At 39.0% G+C, this 10,180-nt stretch overlaps 1 long non-coding RNA gene across 1 annotated transcript; it reads left to right on the top strand.

The window, feature by feature from the left end:
* Positions 1-5,346: 5,346 nt before the first annotated feature.
* LOC131002968 (uncharacterized) lies at positions 5,347-8,441 on the top strand. Its single transcript, XR_009094485.1, has 3 exons — positions 5,347-5,612; positions 7,557-7,618; positions 8,149-8,441. It is a non-coding gene; the product is annotated as an uncharacterized LOC131002968 (long non-coding RNA).
* The last annotated feature ends 1,739 nt before the right edge of the window (positions 8,442-10,180 follow it).

The raw sequence follows: 10,180 nt of genomic DNA, 5'->3' as shown, positions 1-10,180 counted from the left end.
GAAACCGAGGAGTGGATTCGAAGTATGGAGAGAATTTTTAGATTCCTTCGAAGTAATGACGTTGAGCGACTCACGTGTATGTCATATCAACTTAAGGGATCCGCAGATTTCTGGTGGGAAGCGAAGCAGAAGACGATGAACGAGGAGCAGATAGCAGCTCTTACCTGGGAGCAGTTCAAAGAAGCTCTTTGTGAGAAATACATACCCCGAAGCTATCAAAAGAAGAAAGAGATGGAGTTTGTAAATTTGAAGCAAGGGAGTAAGACGGTAGCTGAGTATGACCGACAGTTTTGCGATTTGGCTCGATATGCTCCATATCGAGTGGATACAGATGAAAAGATGTCAGAACTGTTTTGCTCCGGATTAAAGCAAGAGATACGAGTCGTTTTAGCGAGTCAGAGTGCGCTAACCTACGCTGAGGCTTTAAACCGAGCACTAGATATGGAACTAGCAATTCAGCCAGAGAGACCGAGTCAAGGCTCGATTCCACAATCAAACCCGAATGTTCAATCGGGAAATCATCCTTTTGCTGGACAAAGCCAAAAGGGCAAGAGAAAATGGGATGACCGAAGTCAAGGTCCCAAGAAGCCGTGGCAGAGTCAGAATGCGCCACCGCAATTTCAGAACAGAGATAAACGACCTTATGTTGGCCCAGCTGCCCCAGCAGCAGGTTTTCAAGGACCGCGAGGATTACTGCCTTGCCGGAAGTGCAATAAACTCCATTTGGGAGAGTGTAAAATGGGACAGAATACCTGTTACACCTGCGGAAAAGTTGGACACTACTCTAACCAATGTCCGAATCGTGGGAGCGGAGGACGACTGAACCAGTTCCGGCCGCAACTCAAAGCAATGGATGGAATCTTACCGCTACTTCCGCCACAACGACAACAGCAAGACTATCGACCGCGACAGTCAAGAAGGCAACCACCAGCCCCGCAGGCAAATCAACAGCATCACCAGAGGGTGTTTGCACTGGATCAGAAGGCACCAGAGAAGAATCAAAGAAATTTGACAAGTATAGGCGAGTTGAAAGGAGTGCCTATCGTAGTTTTGTTTGATACTGGAGCTTCGCATTCTTTTATCTCACATACTTGTGTCGATACCTTAGAATTGAAAGTAGAGCCTGCCCCACAATCTCTAAGAGTACTCACACCCATAGGCAGAACTACTACGGTTTCGCACGTGTGCCCTAACTTAGAATTTAAGTTAGAATCGATTAAGCTCGAGGCTAGAAACCTGAGATTGATGCCTATGTGGCACCTGGATATAATTTTGGGAATGGATTGGTTAGAGGAGAATCATGCGAAGATACAATGCAAGGAGAGACGGATATCTTTTCAGCCACCTGGCCAAGAACCTACTTCCTTCATTGGCATTGAGGGAAAATGGAAGAAGACGCCGATCATCTCGGCACTGCAAGCAAGAAAGCTCTTGCGAAGGAAGGATACAACCGCGTACGTTGTATATCTGAACCAGAGAGACGAGTCCAAGGCAAACGTTGATGATGTGCCGGTCGTGCGAGAGTTTAAAGACGTTTTTCCTGAGACTTTACCAGGGTTACCCCCAGATCGACAACTCGAGTTTACGATCGACTTAGAGCCCAGCGCAGCACCGACGTCGAAAGCACCCTACAGAATGGCCCCTGCTGAGTTGCAAGAGTTGAAACTGCAACTTCAAGAACTTCTAGATATAGGCTTCATTCGACCTAGTGTTTCCCCGTGGGGAGCACCAGTTCTTTTCGTTAAAAAGAAGGATGGAAGCTTGAGGCTGTGTATCGATTATCGAGAGCTGAACAAAGTGACGTTAAAGAATAAGTATCCGTTACCTCGAATCGATGATCTGTTCGATCAACTACAAGGAGCGAGCACCTTTTCAAAGATTGACTTGAGAACGGGATACCATCAACTGAAGATACGATCGGAAGACGTTCCGAAGACGGCATTTCGTACAAGATACGGACACTATGAGTTTATAGTTATGCCTTTCGGTTTGACGAATGCTCCGGCAGTATTCATGGATCTCATGAATCGCGTTTTTCACGAATACTTAGATAAGTTCGTGTTAGTCTTCATAGACGATATCCTGATTTACTCGAAGAGTAAACGAGAACACGAAGAGCATTTGAGGATCGTGTTGGAAAGATTACGAGCGGAAAAGCTGTATGCTAAGTTTAGCAAATGCGAGTTTTGGCTTAAAGAAATTAATTTTCTTGGCCATATCGTTTCCGCGAGAGGAATTGAGGTAGACCCAGCGAAAGTTCAAGCGGTACAGGAATGGAGATCGCCAACCACACCGCACGAGATTCGCAGTTTTCTGGGATTAGCAGGATATTATCGACGTTTTATAGAGGGCTTTTCGAAAATCGCTAAGCCATTGACGCACCTGCTAAAGAAAGAAGTCAAATTCGTCTGGACGGACGAATGTGAGCGAAATTTTCAAGAGCTGAAGAAGAGGCTCACTATTGCCCCCAGTTTTAGCTGTTCCGAAAGCAGACAAAGAATATGCAGTGTACACTGATGCATCGAAGCATGGTCTAGGTTGTGTACTGATGCAAGAAGGAAAAGTTATAGCGTATGCTTCACGACAACTGCGACCGCACGAGGTGAATTATCCGACGCATGATTTAGAATTAGCAGCCGTAGTGCATGCTTTGAAGATCTGGAGACACCATCTCTATGGATCACGGTGTGAGATATACACTGATCATAAAAGTCTCAAATATTTCTTTGAGCAAAAAGATCTGAACATGCGACAACGAAGATGGTTAGAGTTGGTGAAGGACTATGATTGCGGGATAAATTATCATCCCGGAAAAGCTAACGTTGTAGCTGACGCATTGAGCAGAAAGAATCAGGGAGAGTTAGGATTTCTCCTTACTCGAGAAGAGAACCTGATCAAGGAATTCGAGAGAATGAATTTGGAGGTAGTAATACCACCACAAACGACAGAGATAGTAATTTCTGCACTGAGTATTACACCTGACTTACGATCGAGAGTAGTCACAGCTCAGAGAGAGGATGAGAAGATGGAAAGGTTACGAATGAAGATTCGAACCGAAAAAGTGGAGAATTATCAAGAGGCGGCAGATAATGCCATTTTGTTTGAGGGAAGACTGTGTGTGTCTGATAAAAAGGAGCTGAAGAATGAAATCATGAGTGAAGCTCATGACACCCCTTATACCGCACACCCAGGAAGTACGAAGATGTACCAGGACTTGAAAACGAAGTTTTGGTGGGAAGGAATGAAGCGTGAGATAGCGTCTTTCGTTGAAAGATGTCTAGCTTGTCAGCAAGTGAAAGCGTTACATCAACGACCCTATGGCAAGTTACAGCCATTGGAAATTCCAGAGTGGAAATGGAGTGATATAGCCATGGACTTTGTGACAGGATTGCCGAAGTAAAAAAGAGGAAATACCGCTATTTGGGTAATTATCGATCGATTGACGAAGAGTGCACATTTTATACCGATTCAGATTACTTATGGATCTGACAAGTTAGCTCAGATTTATATCCGAGAAATAGTGCGATTGCATGGAGTACCGATGACGATCACATCAGATCGAGACTCGAAGTTTACTTCACGATTTTGGATGAGCATGCAGAAAGAGTTGAGTACTAAATTGAATTTTAGTACAGCGTTTCATCCGCAAACAGATGGACAGTCCGAGAGAACTATTCAGGTTTTGGAGGACATGATCCGAACTGTAGTACTTGATAGAGGAAATCAATGGGAGCAAGTTTTACCCCTGATTGAATTTGCTTACAATAATAGTTTTCAGTCAACTATCAACATGGCCCCATACGAAGCCTTGTATGGAAGGAAGTGTAGATCTCCGCTTTATTGGGATGAAGTTGGAGAGAGAAAGGTACTTGGACCTGACGCGATAGAAGAGATGATCACTATTGTGAGACAGATTCGACAGAGAATAAAAGAGGCACAAGATCGTCAGAAATCTTATGCAGACACTAGAAGGACAGAGATTCATTTTGAAGAGGGAGACAAGGTTTTTCTAAAAGTTTCCCCATCTAGAGGAGTTCACCGTTTTGGAGTGAAAGGAAAACTTAAACCGAGGTATATAGGACCTTATGATATATTAGAGAAGGTAGGCCCTGTAGCCTATAAACTAGCGTTGCCTCCGAGCTTCGCGAACGTCCATGACGTTTTCCATGTTTCTCAATTGAGAAAGTACGTGTTTGATCCAAAACACGTCATTCATCAAGAAGAAGTATCCCTGGAACCAGATTTGAGCTATGAAGAGAGACCTGATGCTATTCTGGACCGGAAGATCCAACAATTGAGGAACAAGTCGATTCCTTTGGTGAAAATCCAATGGAGACATCACGGTCAAGAAGAATCAACATGGGAACTTGAAGAGAAGATGAAAGAGAAGTATCCAGAGCTTTTTCCCGAAGGTGAATAACTCAAATTTCGGGACGAATTTTTTTTAAGGGGGGTAGGATGTAACACCCCGTACTTTTCCTATGTTGTGAGATAGTGTCTTAACACTATTGAGAGAACTGAGATGTCGAGATTCGAGAAATGAGCTGAGATAGAGATGCTGATTGAGTTGAGATTTTAATTTTATTTCCGATTACCGGGAATAGATTTACCAGATCCCGAGTTATCAGAGATTGACTGACCTATTAAAGAAAATAGGAATAATGAGTCTGACATAGAGTCGAGGAAGAAAGGGTGAGAACCTTGATGAAAAGAGTCGGTCCGAGAGATGTCTAGTTTGTTTGTTTGCCGACTGCTTTAATGTGACATTATGTGAATTTACGTGACTGATTGATTATGTGATTTTCGTGATGAGTGTCACTGTGACCGAGTTATTATGATTTTTTATTCGAGACCTTAGCATTTGGAATTTTGATTAAGTTTCCAAAGCAAGTATGGTTAATTTTTATCAAGAAATCGAATGATGCCGGTTTATGAAATTTTTCCGAGCATAATATTTTTTTTTAGATTTTTTTTTCCTGCGAAGAGGAATATTATAATTGAGTGAGTGCACTAATAATAGTGCTATAATTATTATTTTGGTCACATGAATAATTATACTATGGTATTTTATTAATGAGTGACATTTCCATAGTTATTGTGATTTTTATTTAATCACCCTTCTCACACTTTATTTTAATTTCTCTACCATATGTTATATGCCTTAAATGACTAAGTATAGAGTTTGAGAGAGTAGAGATTGAGAGTATATTATGGAGAGTGTAGAGATTAGAGAGAGATTAGAGTGAGAGAGAGATCATCCATTAATTATCAAATATTCTCTAAGATTTGAAATCATCTTTAAAGATATGCAAGATCAATTCAAATCTTGCAAAGCCAAACCTCTCTCTCCCTCACTTGAATTTTCGGCCAACACCACCTCTCTCCCTCACACAATTTTCGCCCAACACACATACACTCATCTCTTTCATTTATCAATTCCACCATTTTCCTCCATTGATGAAAACCTTCGAAGCTTCCTAAAATATTACCAAACACTTCAAATCACTATAATATCCTCCATAAACATATTCTATCCACTTTTAATCAAGAGAATCCTTGAAGAAGAAGCTCCAAAGTAGAGTGAGAAAGTGAGAATTTTGGTGAGAACTTGGGTAAGTGGCCGTGTTTTTTTTTAAATTCTTGCTTGAAGGATGTTGTGTGAGTGTATTCTTGAAATATGAAGCAAGAAAATCACCCCTCCCTATTTTCCTTAATTTTCGAAAAAAAAGGGTCTCCACCCCCTTCAAAAAATTTTCTTTTTCTTTTCTTGATTTGGGGTGAAAAATGAGAGTTATGTGATGTGTATTGATGTTTGATATATGTTGTGAAATATGTGTCATGAGATGTGAAACTTTGATGGAAGTTAGTTTACCCAAAAAGGGGAACTTTTGAGTCAATGAGTTAAATGATGAATTGATGAGGTAAATGAGTCTATGAGATGTATATGATGATTATTGATGGAGTAATTTGAGTATATGATGTCAATTGGAGTTTTTGATGTGAGTTAGTTTACTAAAATTAGGGATATGTGTATACATGCCCTTATTGGTGAATTGATGGTTTTGATATGAGAATAATTGGTTAAAAATGAAAGATCTATAAGTAGATTAAAGATTTGTATGTGTTTGTAAAAATTTCAAAGAGTTAGTTTAGTAAAAATTAAGACTTTCTAGTCTATGTGTTATTTAAGTGGTTTTGCTTGAGATGTATGTTTTTAAGCATGATAGTAGTGTTTTTGTATATTTGATTAAGTCTATTGTAGACTAAATAAAATTTTGGCTTATTTTAGTTTGTATGATTTTTGAGTTTTTATATGATGTGAGTTTGATGCTTTATAAAATGAGGTTTAATTGCTCTATGATCATTATGTCAACTTTATCCTTGTTTTGTTGAGAGTTTTATGTTGATACATGGATTTTCTATAAAATCTAGTTATATGATAAAAAGAGAGTAAATATGTGAATAATGAGTTATATGATGTAAATGATCATATTTGAGTATTTGAGAATTTTCGAGCATGATATTGAAAAGGAATTTGTTAGATACGTTCGTTGAAATGTTTTCTATGAGATTTGAGTTGATGATGAAAGAAAAGAGTCGAGATTGTATATTACGAGTATTTTGATGTATTTGAATGTTTTTAAGTGCTTTAAGTGCTTAAAATGAGTTTTGATGAGTTTGCATGGTTTAAATATTGAGTTGAGCATGTTTGTTTGTGTGTATGTTTCGGAGTCATTTTTCACGACGCGCGGACTCACTGTTTTCGAGGGGTTCTTGATACCCAAACACCCTGAAAATTTTATGGTAAGTATATTTGAGAGTATTGAGCATACCGGTAAAATTTCAAGTCATTTGGACTTCGTTTGCTATTTTTATAAAATGTAAAACTAAAACTGCTACGTTCTGCCGAATTGTTCGGTGAGTAGCCAATAGAGTCATCGTTTCCAGTAGCTTTCCTTAGCATTCTGGAACCCAAATTTTTATCGTTGAGACCTGAGTGTCTTAGTTAAGTTACCACAAAATTTCAGACCGTTTTGACGACGTTTACTATTTTAAAAAAATCAAACTTTTCGATTGCTAAAAACTGCCGAATATGGTAGACTGTAGTAAAACAGTCATATCTCCTAAAATACTTGGCGTTTTTGATCCTATTTTTTTTTAAATGAAACTAGACTCAAAGATGTTTCTTTTGGTATAAGTTACGACCCCAGGAGAGTTCTGTACAGAGTCTGGTGAGGTTTTAAAGTTGAGTCAGTGCAGAGTAAAGCTTGTTTTCGACTTGTCTATGTGTGTTTTTAATATGCTTAAGTGTTTATACTTGTTTATGTGCTTGTTTGCTATGAGTTTGAGTCGAGTTGAGAGTTAAGTCGAAAATTGGACGTGTGAATCCTTAGAAGCCAAGTATACCTAGGGATTGAGTTATAACGGGTAAATAGACGTTGAGTGAGAAGTTAAAGTAAAGAAGAGATTGAATTTAGAAATTGAGTTTCTGACTAAGGTTTGTTTTATCACATGAACCTTCGATGACGATGACGATGTGATGATGACATATGAAGGCCCGAGCGAGACGAAGAAGTAAGTTGCCTGATTTCTTTCCAGAATAAGCGAAGGACTTCAGGTGGGCAATATTTTGAGTATACGTATATCGTATGAACTTTCTTAAATGATATAATGATGTTATGAGCTTATCAAATAATTTGAGATAAATGATGTTTGAGAACTGTTTGACTTGCCAATTTTTGATGTTGAGCTTGTATGTTACCCTCTACTGATGAGATGAGACGAATTCGGGTCCTGGGCAGTTGATAGCTATCCTGCCAGGGCTAGTGTACACTGAGGTGACTGTGAGCCGTTGAGCGAATCGGCCGGTCACGGTACTTGAGAGGGAGGCCTACTTCTCAGTACCTTTGATGATGATGAGTTGTAGATGCGGTACATACATGATGATTACTTTGTCTGCAGACACTTATTTATGATGTTGATTATGAAAACTGCATGCACAGATTCATTTATGCTAACTTATTTCTGTGTATTGCTGAGATGTGGCAAGCTTCAAACTTATAGCTCTAAGAGCACCTTTCTTGTTTTTCGGTTTTTGCCCACTGAGTATTATATACTCATGCCCTGCATATATTTCTAAATGTGCAGGCTAAGCTGGGAGTGAGATTGGACTGGTGCTGATGGGGGAGAGTTTCAAATGATGTAAATTAAATTACTATTTTGCCTCTATGATAATAGAGTCTTGATGTTTGAATTTCTTAGTTTCTTTTGGGATCAAGCAATACACTCACGGTTATGTGTCTTCATACATATAATCGGTTCGCCTTTTGCTGCGATACTCTGCAAATTATGCTTCCTTATGAAAAATGAACTATACCCGTTTTGTTTTTGTTCGTGAAATTCCTAATAATTAAAAAGTTATGACAATGTTGACGATTTTACCCTTGGGCTAATTTTATAAGTTTTTCCTTAGCATGCTTTTACGTGAGCTTCCGCATAACGTTCACCTAGTTCTTCTTATCTTTTATTCTTTAAAAATAGTCGTATCGATACTCGTACCCCGCTATTACTAGTGTCGGGTTTTCGGGCTGCGACACCACCATATTGGCTCTGTTGGACCATCGTGATCAAACCCGTTTTCAGCTCAAAGTTGTTTACGTTTACCCGTGGGGGCTCCTGGTACACATACTGTGGTATGAACGCTTCATTGATGGCTGGTTGTTTCTGAGCCTCTCTCGTCTCCTGTTCATCAATCAGCTTCTTCAACTGCTCTTGCAGAGCTCGAATTTGGATTTGCTCAGGAGTAGACATCGTATCTGTCTCAACTTGATTCTTCTGCTTCTTAAGATCGCGCAAAGTCTTGTCGATTTCAAGGTCCAACTCAAAAAGAGGATTTTCGTGAGATCTAGTGTTCATACGCAACCTACAGAAACACACCTTTTAAAAGTTAGAAAAGAAAAATAAAAACAAATAAAACTTGTAGTACTATAAAGTCCTATCGAAAATATTAAAGCAACTTCTTAACAGTCCCCGGCAACGGCGCCAAAAAGTTGATCACTAATTTACTTAGCAACTAAACCGCAACTAAAACGGTGTAATTGTAGCACAAATGTAGCAATCGAGTATCGTATCCACAGAGACTGTAAAACAAAATTACTCTATCTAGTTCCTAAACAGACACTCACAGTAAACAGGCAAAACAAATATGAAGGTGAATTACGAACTAAATTTAACCAAATAAAAACTCAAGAACATATAAATACTGATAACTAACTCAAATATAAGAAAAACTCTGACCCTAGGGATGTACTTTTACTAATCAGTTACATGTATTTAATCTATCGATTCAATTACCAATTTAATCCAACCCTGATGAAAGATCACAGAACTATTCACAAGCTTCTCTAACGAACACCTATGAAAGTAGATTAATTAATCCCTTTTCGCATTCAAGACTCCAAGGAATTAACTAACTCCAAATAGCACATAAAGAATAGCTTCCTATAGCTTCACCTATCGCATTCAAGACTCAAGGCTAACACTATATCATGCATTCTGAATCGGCTGAACAATTATCGCATTCAAGACTCAAACTGAACAGCTAGACATGTAAATCATTGATAAGATAATTCACAAGAAATCAAGCACCAGGAATCATGAATCACAAGTTGGAAGGCAATTGATATCAATAAATCAAAAACACATAATTAATCAGCTATGTAGGTTCAGATTAAAAGAACTAGCCAGACATAATAAAATTAAACATAAACATAATTAAAAATAACGCAATTGTAAAAACAAATTGTATAAAAACCGAATAGGAACGATTGTAGCGGCTTGAATCTTCAATCTTGATCCAAGCCTTGAAAACTGGAAAGCAAAAATATTCTAAAGCTATGAACTGGAAAAATAAAAGTTGGGAACCCTAGATAGGTCAAAAGAGGACCTATTTATAGTCTTAGGGTAAAACAAAAGTTTAAAACTCGAAAATACTAAGAAAAGCGTGAAAAACGCGGAAGCTGCAAAACGCGCGGTCAAAACGGTGCGGTCGCCGAATTTGGCCTGAATTTCATCCAGGGTTTTCGGCGACCTACTCGGCGATCGCCGAGTTGGTCGCCGTTTTTGGCCTTCAAAATGCTCAAATTCGGCAGTCAACTCCTTTGACCACCGAAATGTCCCA

The sequence above is a fragment of the Salvia miltiorrhiza genome, unplaced genomic scaffold (assembly GCF_028751815.1).
Source record: "Salvia miltiorrhiza cultivar Shanhuang (shh) unplaced genomic scaffold, IMPLAD_Smil_shh fragScaff_scaffold_39, whole genome shotgun sequence".
In the NCBI taxonomy this organism is placed as follows: Eukaryota; Viridiplantae; Streptophyta; class Magnoliopsida; order Lamiales; family Lamiaceae; genus Salvia; species Salvia miltiorrhiza.
The sequence above is the reverse complement of the archived record's forward strand: the minus strand, read 5'-3'. Positions and strand labels throughout refer to the sequence as shown.